The 24,336-nt window shown below is 41.7% G+C and overlaps 1 protein-coding gene across 16 annotated transcripts in view; it reads left to right on the top strand.

Annotated features, from left to right (window-relative positions):
* The window catches only part of CFAP61 (cilia and flagella associated protein 61), a 306,901-nt gene that overhangs the window by 147,491 nt on the left and 135,074 nt on the right, over window positions 1-24,336 (top strand). The window lies entirely within an intron of this gene.

Here is a 24,336-nt window from a genome sequence, read left to right on the forward strand (position 1 = left end):
AAAGCAGTAGCTACAGGACCCTGCAGGGTCATCCCATGAGGATACCTCTCAGGCTGCTGTGTCCCAGGACAAAATTTTCATTTTCTTTCCCTGTCCTCAAAAGCAGATTCCCCCGTTCAATGATGTTTTGCTTTCAATGCATTAAGTGGTCATTCGCTGTTAGGACAAAGCTGACAGAGAAAACAGAGCTGGCTGCATTCGAGATGTTTGGGCCCCGGGTCCTAAGCTGGTTTGTTTAACTCCCTCCTCCAGGGGAATCAAGATGATTAACAGAAGCATATGAGCTGCCCTGGGGCAGCAGGAGTTTCTGACCTTAAAATGAATGGCCAGGGGCTACTTTTATTGGGAGAACAGGAAAAAGGACTGAAATCAAACCTAGATATTCTTTATAAATGGAAATGTACCTGTATACATACACACAGTTTTTTCAATAACTTAATTGGAAAACATAATTTTCTCATGTTGACTGATATGGGCTTGTAGTGTTTGTATACTCTTTCACTTAAGTAAATAAAAAAAAAAATCCCTCAGTGGGCTAACATTTGTCCTTTGTGAGAGAGGAAAAAAGGAAAGTGTAAGTTTAAACTCTCCAAACACTTACCCAAGGAGCTGCCCCTCAGAGCTGGAGACGATGCTGAAATAAACACCTCGCAATACGCTGGGCGCTGCAGGAAGGACATCACCCAACCCAGAGCCTGTCTTACTTGTGCGTGCACTGAGGGATGGGGGGGCACCTCCATCAGACCAACTCAGAGGCAGCTTTGTGTCTTACATTCATCTTTATATTTGTAAAATAACAAAAAATTTATATCATTGTAAATTTATATGTGAGTAGAGACTGATCATATAAAGCAGGACTTCTCAATCTATCTGTCCTTTTTTTAAATTAATGTGCAATTAGTCATAGACTGATAGTTTTGTAAAAAGTGAATTCCTGGGAAAACAAGATTAAAAAGCAAAGACAGACAAAATTCTTTTATTATTAGATTTAACAGACATAGCATTACTCTGCTGGTTTGCTATAAAAGCTTCTGAATGCTTCTCTCAGTCTCTCTTACTCATATCTTCATAGACTTGTAATAGTTTGCACATGGGCACCGGTTCCAGAACACAGATTGAGTGGCACTGGAATGCCCACGCACTCAGCACCCAGCTGCAATGATTTGCAACTCTTTAGCTAATTTTGGATCATCTGTGCCCCCACCACTTCCCCTTTCTCCTATATCATTTTGAAGCAAACTCCAGATTCATATCATTTTATCTGAAGGTCACAGGCATATTCTTAAGTAGCAGGGTCCACAGCACTGGAGATGAGACGTGCCTAGCCCACCTGGAAGACGTTTGGGATGGGCCACCATGTGGTCTGTTTGCATGTGAAGATCCTGGGAACAGACTGCTTTGGAAAGAGAGCCAACACCCAGAAGTTTGGTGCAAAGACAGTGTCTTGGGGTCAGAGACAGTGGCTACATGCTGTCTCCACCACTGAAATACAGTTTCCACAGAGGCAAACTGATCTCTGGAGAAGGCGCTGGGCATAGAAGTACATGGATGTGCCAGGCGTACAACCTTGCAGCTTCCGCATCAGATCAGGGTCAGGATGAGAGATGGTGACCTTCTGCAGTCAGTGCTGACACTTATACTTCAGCGGCAGCCCACGGCTCCTGCACCTTCAGCCAGCCCTCTGGCAGCGTGGGTGGCCTGGCTGGAGCTGGAGGGAGGAGTCCAGAGCTGCTGCATGGATATCAGGAAGCATCGTTTTTATGAATATGAAGCAGTTCCACACCTGCCCCCTCCCTCCCACCCTACTGTGAGAATTTTCAGTTAGGTGACTTTGAGGTGAGTTGGAGCTCTAGGTGGGGAGAAAGCCAGAGAGAACATTTTATTTCATTTAAAATTATCTCATTACTACTTCCCAGGTTGCTATGATCTGAAACCATTGCTTACATTGAGTAACCTTTTCCATGTTTATCTCAGTATGCTGTGCCCCTCACCCCTGAGCCCTGGTGTATTTCAGCACAAAGCCAAGATGGATTGTTGAAACCCAGGGTCCAGGAAGACAGCCACTTAGCAGATGGGTGGGAGGATTCTAACACAGATGCCTGTTACCTGCTGCTCATGCTATTGTGCTTATTTCACAGGTGAATTCTGACTGTTTAAGAAGCACTTTTATTGCTACTCATTGTACTCAAGCTTCAGAAAATTGTAATGGAGATTTAGATTTAGTAAACAAGATTCAGTAAAAAATTTTAGACATATTAAAAGTTTAATCACAGGATTATTTATCAAGACCATAATCCACATGGAATGGGCCTCGGTGTTAAAAAGTTAAAATGCTAAATTATATTATTAAAATTATTTTTCTCTTTTTAACATTTTAGACAGTTTTAATGTTTTAGAGTGATTATCTGACACAAGTTGAGCCAAGTAGAATATTTTTAGGAGGAATCTCAGTATAGCCCTCAAGACATTGTTTTCTTAGTGGAGCAATAGCATTGCAGTAGCAAACTGTGCAAGGCTGAGCAACTGTCATTATCAAATGAATGAATTTTCCCTTTAGGAAAATCTCCCACCGCCCCCCCCACAACCCCTCCCAGTGCATCGAGCTTTATATGAGACCCTCAGCTCCCTCACCATGTCCATATCATTTCTCTTGCTGGCCACTCGTCTTTCATACCTTTTATCCTATTTAAAGCATCTTAGAGTGACCATCCAGTCCCTAGCTTTCACCTAGGAAGCCAATCTTCAAGGGAACAGATCACTCCAGGCATGAGTAATGGGATAGAAAGCATTTCATCTCGGTAGGTTGCCAATTTGAATCTGGCACAAGGAAGCAGTGATTGAAATTCATCACTGCATGGCAGGGAAATATGCCCTCGCTCCCACCCCAAGGCCTTCCTAATTCCTGCCTGGTTTGGACGATCAGTGTCCCGGCCACAACACCTTCCCCGTCGTTTCTATTAATTGACAGCCTACCCCACAGCAGGTCATAAAAAAGAGCCTAGAAAACATAAATGATTTTCATCACACGTTTCAGAATCAGGCCTCAAAGATTCATAGTCATGTCTCCACAGTCAACCAGTGTGAATGCATGGGTAAGAGAGAGGGCTTTTTCCTGACCAAGACCGTAATTGACATCATAGACCTGGAAGATTCTTTTCTGAGCTTGAATGAGCCATCTTGGCCTATGCTTTTACATTATGAGAGTTACTCTCATGGAAGTTTTTATTAGATGACTCATCAGGGCCTGCCTGCATAAGAATTATTATTTTTTACAAAGTTATTTTATTTCTTTAATTTTTAGTTTTTGTTGGTACACAGTAGGTATCGACGTTTATAGGGTACATGAGATATTTTGATACAGGCATGCAATGAGTAATAATCACATCATGTAAAATGGGGTATCCATCCATCCCCTCAAGTATTTATCCTGAATGAGTATTATGATCAGGAAAACACTCAAAATTGGGCTGAATTAATTTAGTGGTTATATTGATTAAAGACAGCCGAACAAGCTGCCTTACACTTATTTTGAGGGTAGGTCTACATACAAGCCTGTTTTTTTTCCTTTCTGCCTTTTATAGGGATTCAGATATGACTGTGTCACCATCTATGCCTGCATGGAGCTTCCAGTCAAGTTTCAGTATTAAATGGGGGTAGATGAGGGCTTCTACTGGCCTCCCAGGTGACACGAGCCCAAACTCAGGAGAAATAGCCACACTGGGCTCAGACCTGTTTCTGCAGAATTCCTGGAGAGGGAATGTGTTTGAGAAAAAGGCACTGCTTCCTTTCCAGGAATGGGAGTTTACACAACTGTTATTTGTCATATTACACTCCAGAAAACCTGCTTTGAACTTAAAGAGCCCCTCCCATTGCCTCAATGTCAGTAGATGCTCCCCATCATCCACTTCAGTCACTTCAGCTCTTCATCTTGGTTTATAGTGTTCATAGAATTGTAGCGTGAACTCACCTCTCTCTCAGATATTTTCAGAACTAAATCAACCCTTCATCCTTCCTGAGCAGTCATACTTTCAGAGTGATCTTGTTTTTTTCTGGTTGCTTATTAATGATGGTCTGATTAAATCTCAACTAATGAATTCTTTGGAGGCCTCCATTTGGATTCTGTGCATTCATTTCTCCACATTTTCTCTTTGTCCTTCTACAAAGAAAAATGACGGCTTATGGAACCCCTCTCCCTCAGAGCTAAGTGATGGCCCTGCTTTTTCCTGGTATGTGATCTCTCAGGAAGATGTCACTCACTGGCATTCAGTTACCCTTTGAATTGCCCCTTTTCATCTGGCTGTTCTTCCCAGTCCAGCTATAATTACCATCTGATGGACTGTTACTGGATACTGTTTCACTTGTGCATCTGCTGCCCTAGGAAATTGCATTATTCTCCCAGCACCTGCTAGATTTTCCCCAGCTTTATTGTTTCCCAGCCCCTTCCTTAAACTTGGTAACTTTCACCACCAGTGGTTAGACTTCCCTTGGTTATATTTGTGGCCGGGGTGTGTGGTGTGTTTTTAGCTCTTTGGCCATCACCTTGGTAGAGGTTTCTAAAAAGGCAGACCTGTATTTTTTCAGCATCGTATATGCTCTAATCATTATTAATGTGACGATGGGAGGCATATTTTCTTGAAATGAAATTAACCCACTTTAAATCATCGCCATGAGTCCAGTTTGCTGCTTCAAGCCACTTCCCAGCCAGTTCCTATGTGTTTACACTATCTATGAGAAGTGCATTTCCTTCTACTTATAGTGGACTCTTTTCTCTCAGATTCTTGGGATCATTTACATAAGTTCCTTTATGGGCTTTCTTCTTTCTACAATACAAGTTCTATGGCCATTTCTTTCCAATTCTCTGAACATTATCTAGCTTAATATAATATTTTATATATTATATAAGTGTCTATTATATGAATAGTATATAAATATTCACCAGAAGGACTTATAAACCAGTGTTTATTCTCATTACTGTCCTAATTTTTCACTCTTAGAAAGGTTACAAGGTAATAAAAACAACAACTGTTGCATTACTATTACTTCTTGAGCTTTTGCTTAAAGAATTCCCATGGAGTTTCTCATCTAGTCCTCTCATCAGCACATGTAAACAGTTACTGCGATTACCATCCTCAGTGTACCTAAAGCAAACAGGCTTGCCAGGAGGGCAGGTAAATAACTTGTCCAAAGGCAAATTAATTGACAGAGTTTCAAACCCAGGCAGTTGGTTGCCAAAACTCCTGTCTTTAACTACTACAGATATACTTTCCTACCTAAAGGCTGAAGTACTAATATGACTCATGATAGGAAAACCAAACTACAGAAAAGGAATATGGCTTGATACAGATCTTGTTGAACCTCACAAGTCCTTGGCACCAGGTACTTAACAAAAAGGTGACCCACAGACGATTGCATTTCTCCCAGTGCAGTTTGAATTTTCCTCTTGGCTGAATCATCCACTCTTGGGTTTGATCTGGTACCAGCCTGACCCTGTATGACCTGGGCTAGGAAGGAGCAGACATGGGTCCAGGCTGGTGTGCTGGCAGGTTTTGGACACCCGCTGATTCAGGCTGTCTGCAGTTAGCTCTCTGCTGTATGGGTTTGTTGTTGCAAACCTTTGTAATTTTTGTTGTTACAAAAAACCTTTGTTGTTACAAAATTATGGTGGCAGCTGCTGGGAAAGGAAGAAAAAAATTATGATCCCATATGGAGGCTACATTATACATTTCCCAAGATTCAGTTCCATGTTGGATGTGGTTTCAGAACCCGAGTAAGTGCCTATCAGATGAGTGAGTACAGGTTTATTTTTTGGGGTGGGGGATGGGTGGAGGGAAGAGACAGGATGTGAATTAGTGGCATGATCAACAAGCTGTGGAAATTGTTGAGTAACTGGGCAGTGGTCAGGTGGCAAGATGAGGCTGTAAGGATATGATAGAGAAGAAATTGGGAAGAGTAACTTCTTAACATCTTAGTGTTGTCAGGAATCGATGCTACATCTTATCCTCATTTTCTAGGACAGATATTTATAGGACAGTCTCTTCCCCCAGCCATGTCTTTAACAGCTTCACATTGTGATATAAATCATACATATACACCATACAATTCACCCACTTAAACCATACAATTCAAAGGTTTTTAGTATATTCACAGAGTCGAACAACCATCACCACTATCTAATTTTAGAACATTTTCATCACCTGCAAAAGGAACCCGTGCCCATTGGCAGTCACTTCCTCTCTTTCCCAGCCCTCTCCTCTCAGCCCTAGACAATCAGTAATCTACTTAATCTCTATGAACTTACCTACTCTGCACATTTCATACAATTTGCAACATATACTATGCGGTATTTTGTCACTGGCTTCTTAGCATGTTTCATCCACGTTGTAGCGTGTGTATCTGTACTTTATCTCTTTTTTATTGTTGACTATCCTATTGTGTGGATAATACTATATTTTATTTTTTCATGCATGAGTTGATGACATTTGAGTTATTTCCACTATTTGGCTATGATGGAAATGTTGCTATGAAAATTTGCACACAGGTTTTTGGGTATATATATATATATATGTTTTCATTTGGGGGGCGGTGTCTATACCTACAAGTGGGACTGCTGGGTCACATGGTAACTCTATGTTTAATATTTTGAGGAACTGCCAAACTATTTTCCAAAGTGACTGCATTATTTTGCATTCTTTCATTCTTAGATCAGATTCGGCATTCTGGCTAATAATTGATGAAGTGCTGGTCAAATCAAGGCCATTGAAGGGCAATGTCTCAACTGTTCTTTCAGTTTCAGAAGTAGAGTTTCCACCACTCCGAGAGAGCTTCATACACACATTTGAGACTACATTGCTAATACTGTTTCAGTTCTTTTGAAAGCAGAGATTTTTCTAAAATAAAACCTCTGTTAGCTTTCCTGCTTCACCCTCTCTAACTCAGCAGCCTCTTGTGGTCCTGTGTGGACATCTAAGAGAGCTCAGGTAGCAAACAAGATGCCCATCCAAATGCAGGAGGAAAATGGGGGACTTTCTATTTTTTAAAGCCACCAGCAGGTTCTTTGTTTGATCCACCTTTAGTAATATTGTTGCTCTTAAAAAGAGCTGCCACTGCTTCCAACAGAAAAGAAAAAATTCTAAGGATTTCCTGGATGCTGATCGGGTTCTTGCCACAACCCAGTAGGGGGAAAAAAAAATGCATTCTCTTCCCTGCAGAGCCAGGGTAATGAATGCCACAGAGGTCCAGAAGTGCCTCCGGACGCATCAGCTGCCTGCCGCAGAGCTCTGGAAGCCTGCAGCCTAGCAAGGCTCCGGGTGGAGCTGAGCTCCAGGCAGAAACTGGCCGTGGCAGCTAAGTGGCTTCTTCAGAATCTGCCTTCAGGGAAGAAAGGAATGGCAGCTCCAACATGAGGCTTTGCTTTGTGTATTTTAAAGTAGCTGGGGATATAAAATGACAAAGAGGACAATTAGAGCTGCAGATACTGACTAGAGAAGTGACAACTTTTCTCCTTGATTAAAAATAAATATGTTATTACAAAAGCAATCTATATTTTTGGTAGAAATTTTAGGAAAAAACAATAGAGAAAATCAGTAAAACCTTCACTCCTCCTATCTTTTGATTACCTTTGTTAATATTCTGGGGTTTCAACTTCTGGATTATTTTCTGTGAAAAAGACTGCATATATGCTATTAGATATGGGGTTATAGTGTTTGAAACATGCCTCTTCACTTAATATGTTATGACTATATTTACTTGTTACTAAGTATTGTAAAGTGTGATTTTCGTGGCCACACAGTTTTCTGTTAAGCTGCAAGCCCCGCTGCTCAGTGAGTCCTTTCCTCCTGCCCGGCCCTGCATTACATCCTGTCCCGGATGATCTCCTTTCATTCTCACAGATGTTTCAGAGTCATCGTCTCCATTTTGCAGTGGGGAAAACTGAGGTTAGTAGAGGTTTGGTAATGCAAATGAGCGTTAAGCCAGTAGGACTTGCGTGAAGTCACAAAGCCACTTGAGTTCTATATCTCATCGTCCTGTAAATATGTTCTATGTGGCTGAGTTTTCTTCTGCACCCAGATGGAAAGTGAGCAAGTTCTGGGACCTTCTGGTCAATTCTAGGTCATTAAAGCTGTATGGGTCACTTCCAGTCACAATATATGGTCTTAATTCCATAAAATGTCCAATTTCATTTTATGTAATAATCAAAATTCAATTTTCCTCCAAGGGTTAGACTCCCCTGACCCGCTGCTGAAGCCTGCAGCACATAGGAAGCCTGCGGCTGGAGAAGGCAGGATGGGGAGGGCCTCTTGTCTCTTCCTAACTCTCGTGCCCCTTCCACTTAGCATTTATATAGCTTTTCAGTATTTAGTGTTTTCTCTTTCTTTAGCCTATTAGTGTCTTCTTATTATTGAGTTGAATTTCTAGTCTTTCTGAAATTGGGGTCAGGGCAGGGAGGAACAGTTGGAGGAGGAGGCAACTCCATGATGCAGGAGATGCCATCCTCTAGCTTTGACACTGAGTCTCATTTGCCCCTGGAGGTGCCCTATGGGAAGGACCTGCGAGAAGAGCTCTTGCCTCTGTGGGTCAGCAGGTTCTGCCCGTGCAGGCCACCTGCCCTTCAGCTCACCCAGCACATCCATCCGCTGTGTCTAGGGGACTCACATGAACCTCTTGGAGGGCTCCCAAACCCTTTCTGTGACTTAAAGCAAAGGACAAGGCACCCCCTCCATCTGTCCTCTTTGGGGTGGGGGGCATGGGACTCACAGCACGTCAACTGTTCTCCTGGAAGAAATCTTCAAAAAAGCCCCTTTTGCATGTACTCATCTAACCCTTTCATGTCTTCATCATGAGTTAGGAGTTAAAAGGCATTTAATCGGTGTTTGCCACTGACTTTGGCATTTTTATAAGGGGGCTCCTTTGGAATGTAGCATCTATTTTCTTCATGCCGAGGCCACACAGCTGCTAAGTCACGGTTTGGGGCCTAAACAGTGTGATGTCAGAGCCCACGATTCACCATTGCTGTGTGTAGGCCAATTCCCTCATGTTGGTTAAGGTTTTATCCCAATTTGTATCACGATGAACAATGCTACCATGTCTGCCCTTATTATTTTTCAGCACATTTGTTTTCATTTCCTTTGAACAAATTCCTGGAAATGGTATTGCTCAGTCAAAGGTAAAGTTACTATCTCTTTCATCAAAAAGCATAAAGTTTTAGAATTTGAAAATGAAAACTTGTGATTCCTGAATTGAAAAAGATGATTTCTCTTGGCAATATGTTGCTTTATCTAAGCAACATACAGAGTACAGAGATATACAGCAAACCCTCTTTTTTATGTCAGATACAGATTTTTAAGACAAGTAAACAGGTGTGCAAAAGGATACATCTTTTATTTTCCTATTTTTGTTTAATTGAGCTGAGTCTCTGCTTTGAGCCTTTATTCCACCTGATGGGAGTAAAAGTAACCTCCATCAATTCTGGGTAAATTTAATCATTTAATGTTTACATTGAGTCCATTTGGGAGATTTCTTCTTTCATGTTTTTAGGCGGGTAGGAAAGACATCCAAGTTCTCAGGAGCTCATGGACATGGAATGTCATGGCATCGTGGCAGGCGGGGAGGAGGCTGGGAGGGGAGGTACCTGCTGCTTGGGTAGTGCCTGTCCTTACAGGAATCCTGAGTTCAGAACATCAGCTTTTGTCCTCAGGCAAAGTCACCCCTTGTCCTGGCATCCAGGCCCCCGCAGCCCTCACTGCTTGCTGCAGAAGAATCCCATCCTCACAGCCTTGAGGCCAGTCTGAGTGTGGCCTTGTGTTCCCTGGAGCCAGGTGCTCTCTTCCTCTCCTGCTTTCCTCGCTTTGGGCTTTCAGAAGCTCATTGCCGCCTCATTTCCTTCCTCATCCGGGAAGTTCCCTCAGCCATCTCCACTGGACTCTTCCCAGGACAAGGTGGCAGTAGAGTCACCCTTGTGAGGCAGTCTCCTTCCTGTATTCTCCAAAATCTTTGTAGGGATCCTGCCCCCTTCCTTCCACTTTCCTGGCCTTAGCCAGAGGAAGGAGAGGGCTGCGCTGCACTGATTTCTCCTTCTTCCCCTCTGGCTTTCCTCCTCCTGGTCCTGAGACAGTGGGTTTGCTGTCCCCACGTGTTCTTCTGCATCTGTCATTGGAAGCATCAACTTTGACTTTTGATGCATAACAGTCAGGCTTTTCAGACTCAAAAAACCTTCTTGCAACCCGTTATCTGCCTGGAAACAAAACAGCACAGAATTGACGCATTTGTTCTCTGGGGCTGGGTCTGCCCAAAGGCCTGGTGTTCCCTGGCTGTTGCCTGCAGCATCAGGAGGGGTCATGAGTCAGCAGGGATTGGCAGAATTGAAACACATCTGCTAGTACAAAAACAACACCCCACTAGGATGACAGCAGCGACAGATAAATGAAACACAGGCCACGAATGCCCCTCTGGGGCTGGCCGACTCCCTCTGGCTCATGGAAGAATTATAAAAATGTGATTCCATTCATTATGAAGTGATTGGAGGTCAGTAGATGCATATAGAATAAAGTACAGTGTCATAAGCCTAACTTTCAGGCCTTTTTATTAAAACTTTCACTTGTTATATCCCGTTAATAAATTCTAGTTTTACAAATGGGATATGGGCCAGGCACAGTGGCTCATACCTGTCATCCCACACTTTGGGAGGCTGAAATAGGAGGATCACTTGAAGCCAGGAGTTTGAGACCAGCCTGGTAACACAGTGAGACCCCTACCTCTACAAAAAATAAACTATTTAAAAAATGGGTTTTGCCTTCCTGGAAGATGTGAAAGATCAGGAAAAACAACCGAGAACCTAGAGAGGTTTTACATTCAAATTAAACTGAGATGGATTAAAAGCCTTCCACAGTTTAGTAATTTTCCTAAAGCAATTTGAGTTTGGTTATCTTTATTTGCACACTCATCAAATCCAGAGGGAAAATGGCATTTGAGTTCATCAGAGGCAGAGGATTAAATGGGCCTTGGAAAGTGCAGTACCTGGTTAGCCGGGGGCGCGGTCCTCCCAAAGGGCTGCCCCACGTGGCCTTGGTCGAGTGGGCAGGGACCGCCTTCCACCTCTGTGTTCCATTAGAGAAGCAGCTTGAAGCCCACAGTCCTCAGTTCTCAATCTGCTCTCGTTCTCCAGGGTTGAGCCACTTTAAGTATCAAAACTTTTAGTCTGAATGTTGCCTCAAGACCATTAAGCTTAGTCAAGATGACTGATGTCATGATCTCCATAGTAACCAACTTAATAAGCAAGAAGAAAATACAAAAGATGACTTAAAAACAGGGGAAAAAAACAGAATAAATAAGGTATGAAAATAGCATGGGAGCCATAAAGATTTTTTTTACTGCCGCTTTGAGATATCAAACATGACTCAGCTACAGTGCAGGCAGGCATGAGCCATTTGGTCCGTCGAAACCCATGGCAATAAACATAAATTACAGACTGTGCCACATTCCTACTTCTTGTGCTGTTAAATTGTGTCCCAGGTTTTGTTTGTTTTATTTTTTCATATAATTCAGTGCATTGAAATTATCACCATGGTAGTCACTGTAATTGTGGTTTTTATGGTAGTTTATGTATTTAACCAAAAAGAGCTGTGCTTCCAGGGAACAGGTCTCAGGCAGCACTTTCCAGTCACCTTAGCAGAGCTCCTCTCTCGTGCAAACCACCCCTCCCACCGCCCTTCACGGATCTGTGGGGACAGCACTTTTCATGAAACTGGAGTTGATGGTTGATTTAAAAATGGATTTGAGTATTATCTGTCACAAATCACAGTTGAGCAGGTCCCAAAGATGGGCTGACAATGTCCCATAGAATTATATATCACAAGTCTTTTGATTTGCTTGCAGACAACATCGGTCCCCACACACTGGGTCTTTGGTCACCGTGTGTTGGTAGGACCGAGGCTGGCAGGCCCCTTTCAGACCACGTGATTTCTAACAGCTCAGCACTGCCACCACCCCATTCAAGAGCGGAAGGCGGCCATAGTTCACAGAGCCCAAATTCCAAAACGAGCTCCAGGCCCCTGAGGACTCAGATGCTTCTCATGACTCTCTCTCTCTGTCCCTCTCTCCCTCCAGCCATCTCTCTCACACACACACCAGGCATACATAAATACATACACACAGAGTACACACAATCCCCATCCAAGTTTGGCCCCGGGGAAGTGCTTACACTTCCAATTCCAAGCACGTCTACATGTCGTCACTTCCTGGTGCGGTGGGAGACAACAGCCTGATTCTGGAGTTCTGTGACCCACCGCTGCCTCACCAAGAGCCAGGTGTGCACCAGAAGCCAGGTGGGTTTGTCTCTCCCTGAGCCTGTTTCTCTACCCCCACCAAACCATGTTTCTAGGTGTCCTGCTTTTTGTCCATGAGCCCGATAAACACCATGGCTTTTGTACCTGCTTTTCAACTGAGAGAGGAACCCCTGCTATCCTCCACCCCCACCTGCCACTGAGAAGTCCCCTTGTTGGTCACTCCCTGCTCCTGCCTGGATAGGCTTTTCTGTTGAAACCGCAAGCACAGGGCCTGTTCTGCTTCGCTGGTTAGGAGGCTTGGTGGTGGAGAGTTAGTTGATGTCATTCATTCAGTCAGTATTGTTGCGTACTGATCATGTGGTGGGCCCAGCTCCGTGCTCTGTGGGGACAGCCATAAATAGGCACATCCCTGCCACATAGCACTTGCGTTCTAGTTGGAGCAGCAGACAGTACACAAACAGACCAGGAGGCACCGTGTCTGGTGGCAGCAAGTGCCATCAGGAGGAGAGCCCGGGAGGGGAGGGTGGGAACAGGGCAGGTATAACTCCTCTGATCAGGATCATTTAAGCAGAGCCCTGACTCCATAGAACACAGAGGTGGCATGTGGGCCACGAGGAAGCGGCTAATGCCACTTCTTCCCTCAGACCCTCCAGAAGCCTCTGCTGCCTGTGAGCCCCTCCTCTGAAAGACACGCCTCCACACACACTCAGCCCGTGCAGCTTTGGTGCTTTTGACTTAGTTTCATAATTATTTTGAAAGAATTTCATGCAAGAAGCCCATCAGATGCAATTAAAACATGTCAAATATGTTCTCAAGGCAAACCCTCCCATTTTTAACCTTGTCCAGCTTGTGAAAGTATAACCAGTGCTACATGTGATTGTAACTCCCCTTGAAACCACGGTTTCTATTTTTCAAAACGGGAGGGGAAAAGCAAGCCAGTGGGCTCAGAACATGAATTTAGAATTTCAGGAATCCAAATTATGGAAAAGGTGAAATATCTTACCTCCATGGCAGTTGGCCTCCCAGGAATTCCCAGGGAGGACATTGTATCTGTTTAAGAAAAAAAAAAAAAGGACAAAGTAACCCATTTTGAAGGCTCTACTCAACAGATGTGTAGAGTATAGAAATCTATGTATTATTAAATAATTCTTTTTAATATGCTCAAGAATAAGCAATTTGTAAGCCTGTTTACGTTCTCACCATCTGGGTGCATTCTGTCACCCATCTGTTTCATGTAATTATGTAATTATCAATATAAGGAAAGAATAGGTGATATAATTAACAAGAAAAACTGATCCACACTGAAGAGTAAAAATGACATGCATCTGTTGAATAGCTTTTTGTTTCTCTCCCCTTCATTGTTAACTGTTTTTTTCACACCCTTCAGGAGAGCTGTTTTCGCCATGGTGTGCAATCTCTCTCTCTCTCTCTCTCCACCCCCTCCCCGTCCCCTCATATGAAGGCAGAGTGTTTCATCAGGTATTATGGAAGCGACACAACTTTGAAAGAAATGAGCAAAGGCTTCTTGGAGTTATTCATTGATTCTTTACCTCTGTGAGGGCCCTGATAGTCACTTCCAGAAGATGTAAGGTAGCAGCTAGAACCCTAGGAAATATTTGAATTAATTAGTGACAGATGGAAGGACAGGGCAGTGTGGGGCCCTCTCAGGATACTGGACAGAGAAGCTGCTTGAGAAAAATTCCCATACTCGGTGCTTTTGTTTTGATATCCAGGCTCAGGCAATCTGTGTTGTTTCATAACAGTACCACCATCCCAGTGGATTGTGTTCGTTTCCACATAATCCCACTTAAGTTAGTCCCTGGAGTAGCTCCTTTGTGTAACAGAGCTTTGTGTATGTGGGCACACAGGTGGAATTCAGGCAACTTCCTCACCCTGCAAACAGAAATGGCAGGAGAGTGGTCACCCCCTCCTCTGTCTGACCAGGCCAGGCTCCAAAGTTCTCCCTCCATGACTTGGAACGAGCAATACGTATGTATTCAGGGAGGGGCATCGCAGTGATCTCTTAGTTTCTGTGACCCCCCCACCCCAAGCCCTTCTGTTGAGTCCTAAATTCAGTTCTCCAAAGATGAACACTGTCCACAGGGATTCTCCCCAACAATGGAGGAAGCCATCCCTGAAGATGCATGGTCTTGACAAAACCTTGAATTTCAACCCCAAGACACACAAAGAAGACTCACAGCCCCCTGGACCACTGTAAACAGCAGTCACTATTAGAGATGAAGGCCTAAAATCTCAACACTTCTTTCCACTGATTGAAAATTTCAGAGCAGGGCACCCCTCCTGGCCTCCTCAGTATTCTGCAGACCATCCTGCCCTCTGTCCCAACAGGGATCTTGCCTGCAGAGCGCTGCACCTGCTTCCTGTTTAGGGCGCAGGGCAGGCAGAAGGAGAGTGGAGAGAGAGAAGCATCCACAGGGAGCAGACTCATAAAACTACAGAGGCTTTCTAAGCAATAGCTCTCACCAAGGAATTAAACCCCACTCAGACACTGACAGAGAAATCTCTTATTCAGTCACTTCTTAAATTTTTTTTCTTCAAACAGTGCCACTCACTTACTCTAGGGCTCACTCTGTTTCCTCTTGCTTGGTGATCATTTTGCATGTTGAGATTGTGTTGTTTTGGAGACGCGTGCTCATCTTGGCATCTCGTGACAGAGCCTCTTGATGGCACAGTCTCCGTCCAGGCTTGGCTTCTGGTTTACCTCCCACACGGGAAGCCTCATGTCAAAGCAGCCACTGGCTTCTCTGCCTTCATTGTTCCATGTCCAACAAGCAAATAAATAACTAGTTCCCACGCAGGTTTCTCTTTGTTTCTTTGAGTCAAAAATTATTCTTTGATAAGTCCTCCATAAAGCCTTCCTCTAATCCTCCACGAAACCTTCCTCTAATCTATCTGTATTTTGAATTGTTATTGCTAAGGATTTTGTTCTTAGAACAATGGATACCCATAGAACAAGCATATCGGAGAAATTACTGGCACGCCATGGGGAGAGTGTTTGGAAGGAATAAGTAGTAGGGACAAACGTGGCTGGGATACTCAGGGGATTTTCTTGGTTTTGACTTTATGTTTCCTTAAGTCCAAAGTTAAAATAGTTTAATTGCAATCGTCACTGACTAATCCATTAAGGATTTTAAGGAAAATAATACCACGTGACTCCTAAAGAACCTTTTGTTTGCCATTTCTAGTTTTGAAAGGTTTTAACCATGATTTCTTTTTCAAGAAACATTTCAATTGTATTTTTTAGTATTTAACCAAAGAACATAGAGTGATTCTTCCTCAAGAGAAAATTATTATAGAAGACCTATTTATATATATATATCATATTCAACTAAAAATAAAAATAAAAAAACTTCATATTCTGTACTGAACCACATTAAAAATCATTAAAGCTTAGACTATATGGTTTTCATTTAACCCTCAAAAGTGGCATTGATTTTTCAAGTGGTAACTGTTGCTTAAGATGCTATTGTGTCTGTGTGATAAATGTTTAATGATTTGATAGTACATGCATGGCTTAAAATCCATTATTTATTGCACCTTTGCTTGCCTGGCAAAGGTGATGATTTTATAGCCCCAGCAGTCATGCAAACACATTTATACCAAACCGATGACTGATAATAAATTTCCTTACTGTAAATGTCAGTGGGTTTCATGTGTTGCTGCCATTACATCTTGTTTGGAAGCTGAATGCTACACAGTTATGGGAGGCGCCAGATGGTGTCATTAACACGAACACTGGGACTGTTTACCGCTGACGTGCGTGTGAGAAATTAAAAGTACGTGACCTGTCTTTACACTGACGTGTGATGTCAGTGGTGAACGGGTGTTAATTACAGTGCAATATGCTTGCCTAGTCCCTTCCATCCCACTCAGAGGGGTTTTAGGGAATTTTTTGAAAATAGTTTGTGTTTGAATATACACAGAGTGAGCAAAAGGGAGAATTTCCCGAGGACTCCTGTTTGGTTTTGTATTTGGAGTCTCAGACACCCTGCAAGTCACAGCTGTCATCACATAGGTGTCACCCTCGTGAGCAGCAACCCGCATCCCTGCCAGGACTTCTGGGCATGGGGAAGCCTTTTGTGCTGATTAATTACAGCAGTATTGTTATTGCTGTTTGCTTGGTTGGGGGTTTTATTTTTATTTTCATAACTACTTCAGATATTTTGAATACCGTTTTGGAAAAGTTTCCATTGAGAGCATGGAATTAACATTTTTTAAAACTGCTGTCAAAATCGTCAGGAATTGATTCAAAGAATGAGAAGAAAAACAGTGGAAATTTTCTATACCAATTTTTTTTTTTCATGGGATGGGATCTTCATTTCCTAAGAATTAGTGGTAAAGACTTAGATCTTTATTTTCCCTGATCTGATGTGAAGTATCTGAGTGACTGAAGTTAGCCTTGTGTGTTTTATTAAAATGTTTCTCTAACTTGTGTTCAGCAGTGGCCACTCCCATTTATTGTATTTCAGCTTCCTTCCTGTTGACGTTTCTGCTTAGCTCTCTTTTCATTTCTATTTAAAAAGAAGGTGGATTTGTTTTATTCCTCCCTCCAAGTCCTTCACTTGAACCAAGAGGCTATTCCGTTGAATCTGACCAAATTCCTTTGAACTTTGTAGCCTTAGCATACTCTGTAGGAATTTTCAGAAAGGCTTATTCTTTCAAAACAATCATTGTGCATTGCTTTTACAAAAGCCCAGCGAGCCTTTTGGTGTACAGAATTTTCAAGTCATGTGAAAGAGAATACAAACCATTGTTTGCATTGAGATGAAAGAGATATGCTTAATTTCTTCAGACTAAGTCAGAGATACAATTGGATGTCAACAGAAATAGTGAGCCTAGCTGAAAGACTGAAATTGTGCATGGAGGCACACATTAGAAATTTAAAATAGAGTCGCGCATGTTAGCTTGCTCACAGGACACATGTGTGTTGAAAATATCCAGGAGTGAAAATAAATATGAAATAAATATCCAGGAGTGAAAATGGTGGCAAGATAGCAAGATTGAAAAGTTGTTATCTGTGGTACAGCACTCACTTGGACCAAACTTCTCAGAAAAAATGAGTTTTCTGCCACTGCTATCGTTGTTCTAGCAAATGAACCAGAGGCCTAAGCCAGCAGAGCAAATAGCCACTTAAGTTACTGGGCCTGAGCAAACAGCATATTCCCTGGGGGAACAGAAGTTCTCATCTTATTCTGTGTGCAGAGATTTACCAAATAATGTTGCCTGAAGGGAGGTCGTGGTGTGGACACAATTGGCCATCAGCTTTCCCTCCCAGCCTTTTGTCCCAACTCCTTCTCCTCCCTTTGTGTCTCCCTCTGTGTCTGCTTCTTGTATTGCCTCTGCATGACTATGCAGCCTTCTCCTTTCAAAGGTTGCTCTCAGAACATAATCTGCAAATCCATTCATGCAGACTGACCTGTGGGTCAGTGGGTGTGTCATCCTTCCAAATCCTTGCCCTGGCTTTTCCCTCTCATCCAGAAACTTGTTCCCTCTTGTTCACCTGGAAATATCCCATTGATTCTGCTAAATTTAGCTCCACTGTCACTTTCTCCAAGCTGCCTTACATGACTTTTCCTGCTGTCCTAGAACAGTTAAACTTCAGCTGATTCCATGGCTTCCCAGCTGATATGGTTTGGCTGTGTCCCCACCCAAATCTCAACTTGAATTATATCTCCCAGAATTCCCACGTCTTGTGGGAGGGACCCAGGGAGAGGTCATTGAATCATGGGGGCTGGTCTTTCCTGTGCTATTCTCGTGATAATGAATAAGTCTCACGAGATCTCATGAGCTTATCAGGGGTTTCTACTTTTGCTTCTTCCTCATTTTGTCTTGCCACCACCATGTAAGAAGTGCCTTTCACCCTCCACCATGATTGTGAGACCTTCCCCAGCCACGTGGAACTGTAAGTCCAATTAAACCTCTTTCTTTTCTAAGTTACCCAGTCTCGGGTATGTCTTTATCAGCAGCATGAAAACAGACTAATACACTAGCTGAGTCCAGAAAAACTTCCTAGGTGAGCACAGCCTAAACTACTGACCTACAGAACCATGAGCCAAATGAATACGTACTCTTTTAACCCACTGTATTTTGGCTTGGTTTGTTACACAACAGTAGCTTCTTGATACACTACCATTGTCACATGTACTGCATTTTATTTGTTTACTTGTCTGTCCCCCAACCTAATCAGAATTCCTTAAAGACAAGAACCATGCCTCATTCACACCTCAGCATTTAGACCAATTGTTGGCATCTGGTAGATCCTTGATATGTATCTGTCAAATTGAAATTGTTGAATTAAGCTCTGCTAAAGTTTTGGTGGTAGAATTTCAGACATCAGGATACTGAATAGGTTATCTCAATGCCCTCAGAATTGCTTCACACATTCAGTTGCCTTCCCCACTAACAAGTTAGACTGTCCTTGTTGCTAGTGTTAAAGATAGTGGGCCCCAGATGGAGTCACTTGTGCTAAAGTTCCACTTTACCAATCTGAAACTAGGTTATTTGCTTGAAATATCTGACCTTCTGAGAAACCAGGAGAGAGGTGATATTCAAATCCCATTAAGCCAACAAGATTTTGCTTACATCTCTCTAAGGAAAGTAATATCGAAATGACCAATCCACTACTTGTTCATTGTTCCTGTATTCCTTCACTTTTTTACTGCTGATAAAACTTACCCACTCTGTCTAGCTCATCAGAGCTCCTTTCTGTTTTGTAGGTTGGATGCTGCCCAGTTCATGAATTGCTAATAAAAGTCAATCAGATCTGTGAAACTCAATTTGTTGAAATTTTGTTCTTTGACTCTAGAATATTGATTTTATCCCAAAATTTTTTTTCCAGAGTTGCTTTTCTAGTTGGAGAAATGACTCTTTGGCATAGTAACTCTTTGCTATATAGTTTAAGTTGTTTCTATAGGAATAAGGGCAGATTCCAGCCTACTTCCAGGATAGTAAGCACAAAATATTTTAAAGTCTATGGCTAAATAGCAACTGTTAACGCATCTCTGATATATCATATGTCCCACCGTTTATGATATGGATTGGAAAGAGAAAAATGACCTGAAATTCTCTTTCCTTTAAGCAAATAGTACTTAGATGATGCCCCATACATTCTCCATAAACCTTCCCCTTACTGTTTTTAGGATGGGAAAACAACCAACAATATAACTTTTTTTCATTTCACAAAAATCTGAGAATAAATTTACCACAGATTAGTTCATATATTTCTTTGATTTCTTAACTCATTAAGACATTCATAATCAAAATGTGTATTATAAACATATATATGCTATGATATTGTGATAAAATAAAGAAATATACATTTGGTCTCTGTCCCCAGCTCCTGGTCAGAGCTCCTGAAACACTTGTAACTTCCTAAATGATAAAAGCAACAGAAACATCTTTTGTTACCATATTTTGTTTTCATTCCCCACCCCTGACAAAACTCTGGTGCAATAAAGGTGAGAGGAGCATCTTTTGTTATTGATTACAAGCTCCTTACAACAACACCTGAGTCTGTATATTGACAAAATGATTTTTGGAAAGTCTCTAAGGAAGGGGACTGGTTGCCAGGAGAACCAACCATGTCATTAGAGGGTTGGAACTTTCAGGCCTACCCCCCCAACCTTCGGGGAGAGGAGAAGAGCCGGAAGTTGAGTTCAACCACCAGTGGCCAATGATTTCATCAACCATGCCTACACGATGAAGCCTCCATAAAACCCTAACCAAAGCGGTTAGGAGAACTTCTGGGTGGTAAACACTGGAGGTGCTGGGAGGGTGGCATGTCTGGAAAGCACATGGAAGCTCTGTGCTTTTCCCCCTGCCATGCCCTGTGCAGCTAGCTATTTCTGAGCCCCACCCTTTTATAATGGCCAGTAATACAGTTAGCAAACTGTTTCTCCAAGTTCTGTGAGCCATCCTAGCAAATTATCGAACCTAAGCAGGGGTCATGGGAACCTCCAGTTGATAGCCAGCCAGTCAGAAGTACAGGTGGCAACATGGACTTGCGATTGGCATGTGAAGTGGGGGTACAGGGAGCAGCCTTGTGGGACTAAGCCTAGGTAGACAGTGTCAGAATGGAATTGAATCATAGGACAGACACCCTGCTGGTGTCAGAGAATTGGTCAGTGTGGGAAAAAAACTCACACATTTGGCATCACAAGTGTTCTGAGAGAATGTAAAAGAAGTAAGGGTTTGTTTGGTTTTCCTTTTAATGTAGTTTAATACATGGAAGACAATTTTTGTTCTCTAAGAACTATCCATCATTTCAGAAGGGTACTGTTTAATAGGAAGAATGCCTTCCATCACTTTTGAATGTGTTTCCTGAACCTTTCAGCTCGTGTCCTCATTTTATTCCAGTACAAGTAGTTCTTTCATGGGGATATAGAGCTTGAGAATGATTAGGTAGCTGGATGTTAAGTAGTTTGTTAAAGAGATATATTTGTAAGGTAGTACTAATTATTACTTGTAGAACAATGCAAGTCAGGTAATTGGTTCTGTACATCATTTTTCTGCCATGGATTTACTTTATTCCTGCCTTTCCTTGTGTGTTCACCCCCAGAGAAGTCATTTCTCCAGTTTGTGGCTGACCCTGTATTGAGAATGATACCTGGAGTGCCAGCTAGCTGACACATATCAGATAGGATTCGAGTAGAATGTTGCAGAAACCCGGAGGACATTTCTGAACACTTTACACTACTCAAGGTGGCAAAGGAGAGACATGGAGCCATTTGAGGTTATCTTGGTTCATGTGCTAATGTGCCTTATATTAAGGATTAATGAATTTCAGTGTCTCAGAGAAGCCAACAGTGGATCTCCCTTGCCGATGTTTGTGTATTGCATAAAGGCAATCATATTTCAATGATCATATGAGCTACTTGTTTGGGGGCTATTATTTAATTGGAAACAAGTGAATTAACCACCTAATTCATCAAATCTAAGTTCCTATCAATTATAAGATGTACCTTTATTTTATGTACTATTAAGAAAAAAAATGCAGCCAATTAAATTGTAACACAACGTCTAAATGAGAGTCCTGAACAGCATATGAATCAGTCATATAAGTCTTAGTGCTTTGAAATTTCTTTCATCTATTCAGAGAGGGGAGGCAATTTACGTGCCCTTCAATTGCATTATTTGCTGGGTGATGTGGAAAAATTTTTTTGCATGTGTCTCAGTAACAAAATGTAACACAGCTTCATCTCCTTGTCATCTTTTATTTGCTCCTGAAAGGCACTCAATCATTGCATTGCAAGAAAACATGGAATTACATCCATTCCTCCAATGACTAATATTTGCTTCACTAATATCAAATTTGCACCTTGCTGCTCAGTTTCTGGGCCTTTATGGGAACACAACAATAAGCATTCATTTCAATGCCAAATCATGCTGTAATCTTTTTGAAGACATTGTCAGAAGCACTTAAACTCAACACATATTGTGCGTATAACGCACATGACTCTCTTGAAGTGATGACAATGAACAGCCATGGCCAAGCACCCATGCACAGGTAAGGACAACTATGTCACTGCTACTGCCTGGCTGACTGCTACTGTTGAAATGCTGTTGACTGTAAGGCTGATTTCAGGAATACCAGCTTAAAAAAATGTGTACACTAGAATTGATGAAATCCAGTAAAATCCCTCAACTTAGCTTCCAAATCATTTTTCTAATATAAATGTTTAAGAATGGCCACAAGTGAATGTCATAGGGTGGCAATAATTTTAGCTTTTAAAAACATGCAAAATAATGATAATGCCCAAATAGGGAATATGGGTATATGAGGGATTGAGACAGATGGAGTTGAAAAGAGAAATATAAGAAAAATGCAAGTGAAAGAAATTTACTCATTGAATCATAGAGGCTACCATGGCCCACTCTTTGACCCCTGCTACATGATTTTGAGTATGCTCTATCCAGTGTTAAGAAAAAAGCCAGTGGCCTAGAATCACCGTTATCCTCAGTGGATACCACAGACACAACAGTTTACACTTTTTCCGAAGTGCTGGAGCTACCAAATTGTTCTGAGCTTCCCAGTACCCCCAACTGAGAGGAAAGTTAAGTGAATCCTTCATAAAGCAAGTCTCAAAACCACAGCATGACCTCAACAGACTTATGCTCTGTGGGACAGAGGTGTTGGTATTCATATCATACTTTTGAAACTTTTTAATTATTTTAGTAGAAAGGCTTTTTGAATTGCATTTTATGCCTGTGGAAGAGATTCCAACTGATTGGTTCTACTTAAAATGTCTATACCCCCCTACCCTTTATTTATTTGTAATATTGCAATACTTTGCCTCAAAGAGGTCAACTTGAACTTTGAGCCGCACCACTGTAAATCTGTCATAATTTGTTTTGCTCAAATTGGGAAAACGAGAGTTTCTCAAGGAGAAAAGAGAGATAGAGAAGCATCAGAAAAATTACATTTATAAAGCAAAAGTAGGCTTATTACGGATTTCAGAAATTTTATTCCTAATGGGTTTGAATCTTTCCATCTTTCATTTCCTTGTATGGACAGAGCTCCCTTTGAAGTCTTTGGAAGCTTTCTGTAAGAAAAGATATATATACACATGGGTGTGAGCTGAAAATTGAGCTCATTGTTTTGCCCTTTTCAAACGTGTTTTTCAAAGATTTGCCTTTCATATTGCAGATGGGAGAGAGGATCTGCAATTTTACCTTGTGTAACATCTTTGCCTGAAAAGCTCAAAGTATTTGTAGACATTTTTAAAAGACTGGTTCCCATGTTTGCCTGCTGAGGAAAGCAGAGGTTCATGTAATTTACTACCATTTTATACCCGAGGAAACTGATATTTAGGAAAAAGAGGCTCAGAATTTCAACCAGTGGCAAAATTAAGAAAACAAGCCTAAACCTTGCCACCAAGCTAATGACGCCCAGGCTAATGATCCCAAAGGTTGAATGTAACCTCCAAAAGAAATGCTATAATAAGAAAAAATTCACCATAGATAGACAGCATCATGATCCATTTTAGTATGAACCTTGTATGTATTATGTAGGATCATTTGTATTTATTTTTATTGCTTTCTAGTGTATCAGCCTATTTATTGTTTTAATAACTCCCGATTTTGAATCTAACATTGAAATTGAGTTTCAGTAATGCTTCTGTAGTCATTCTAATTCATTCTAAGTGCAGAAGAGAAACCAAACCACATGCGGAAACACGGAACTTGGGTCTGTGTATATCCAATGAAATTATATTTTGACCAATTTTTTTCTATACACACAGAACAGTTAACAAATGTGCCTAAAACTCAAAACTGTGTATTTAAGTTCTCTTGACAAATGTATCTGAATCATGACATAAACTCAACTGAGTGTGCACATCAACATCATTTTTACTAAAAAGATCAAATTTAATCCTAAGTAGTTATAATTACATCCAGATTATTCATTTGGCCATTTAAGCAAATGGAAATGAACCAACTAAAATAATTTGGAATACAGAAATTATGTCAACACCCTTTAAAAAGGGTCCATGAAACACAAAGTTGATGTATCTATTCTTTTACCACTTACCAAGTGCCCCAAAATGCATGGCAGAAATTGTTCAGCTAAAATACAGCAAATGCTCAAAACACAAAGACATAGTTCCTGACCTCTAGGAGTTAATAGTCTAGTTGTAGGGTGGCAGGCAACCAAATAAATGGATAAAAGCAAGCACAAACTCCTCCAGTAGTGACTCAGCTACTCACATGTACAGTCTTGTTTCAGAAGCTCATAGGGAATTATAGGTAAAGAGGTTAAAACATTAACGTTTGCTCATTTCTCTTCCCTATTTTGTCATCTCAGCCGGTCTCCCCTCCTATCTGACCTCCGAATCTTCCACATTCCTCCCTGCCCCCCAACCCCCAAGCTCAACTCTAGAATTTCCTAACAGGAGTATCAAATACTATCATTCCTTCCTTTCCTACCTAAGCAATGGAATCTATGGTTTGTATTTTAAAGTCATTATGAGAGTTGACATCAACTTTAAGGAATTTTTTTTTAGCCTTAAAAGGTTAGCTTATACACCATGATGTA

The sequence above is a fragment of the Gorilla gorilla genome, chromosome 21 (genome assembly GCF_029281585.2).
Source record: "Gorilla gorilla gorilla isolate KB3781 chromosome 21, NHGRI_mGorGor1-v2.1_pri, whole genome shotgun sequence".
In the NCBI taxonomy this organism is placed as follows: Eukaryota; Metazoa; Chordata; class Mammalia; order Primates; family Hominidae; genus Gorilla; species Gorilla gorilla.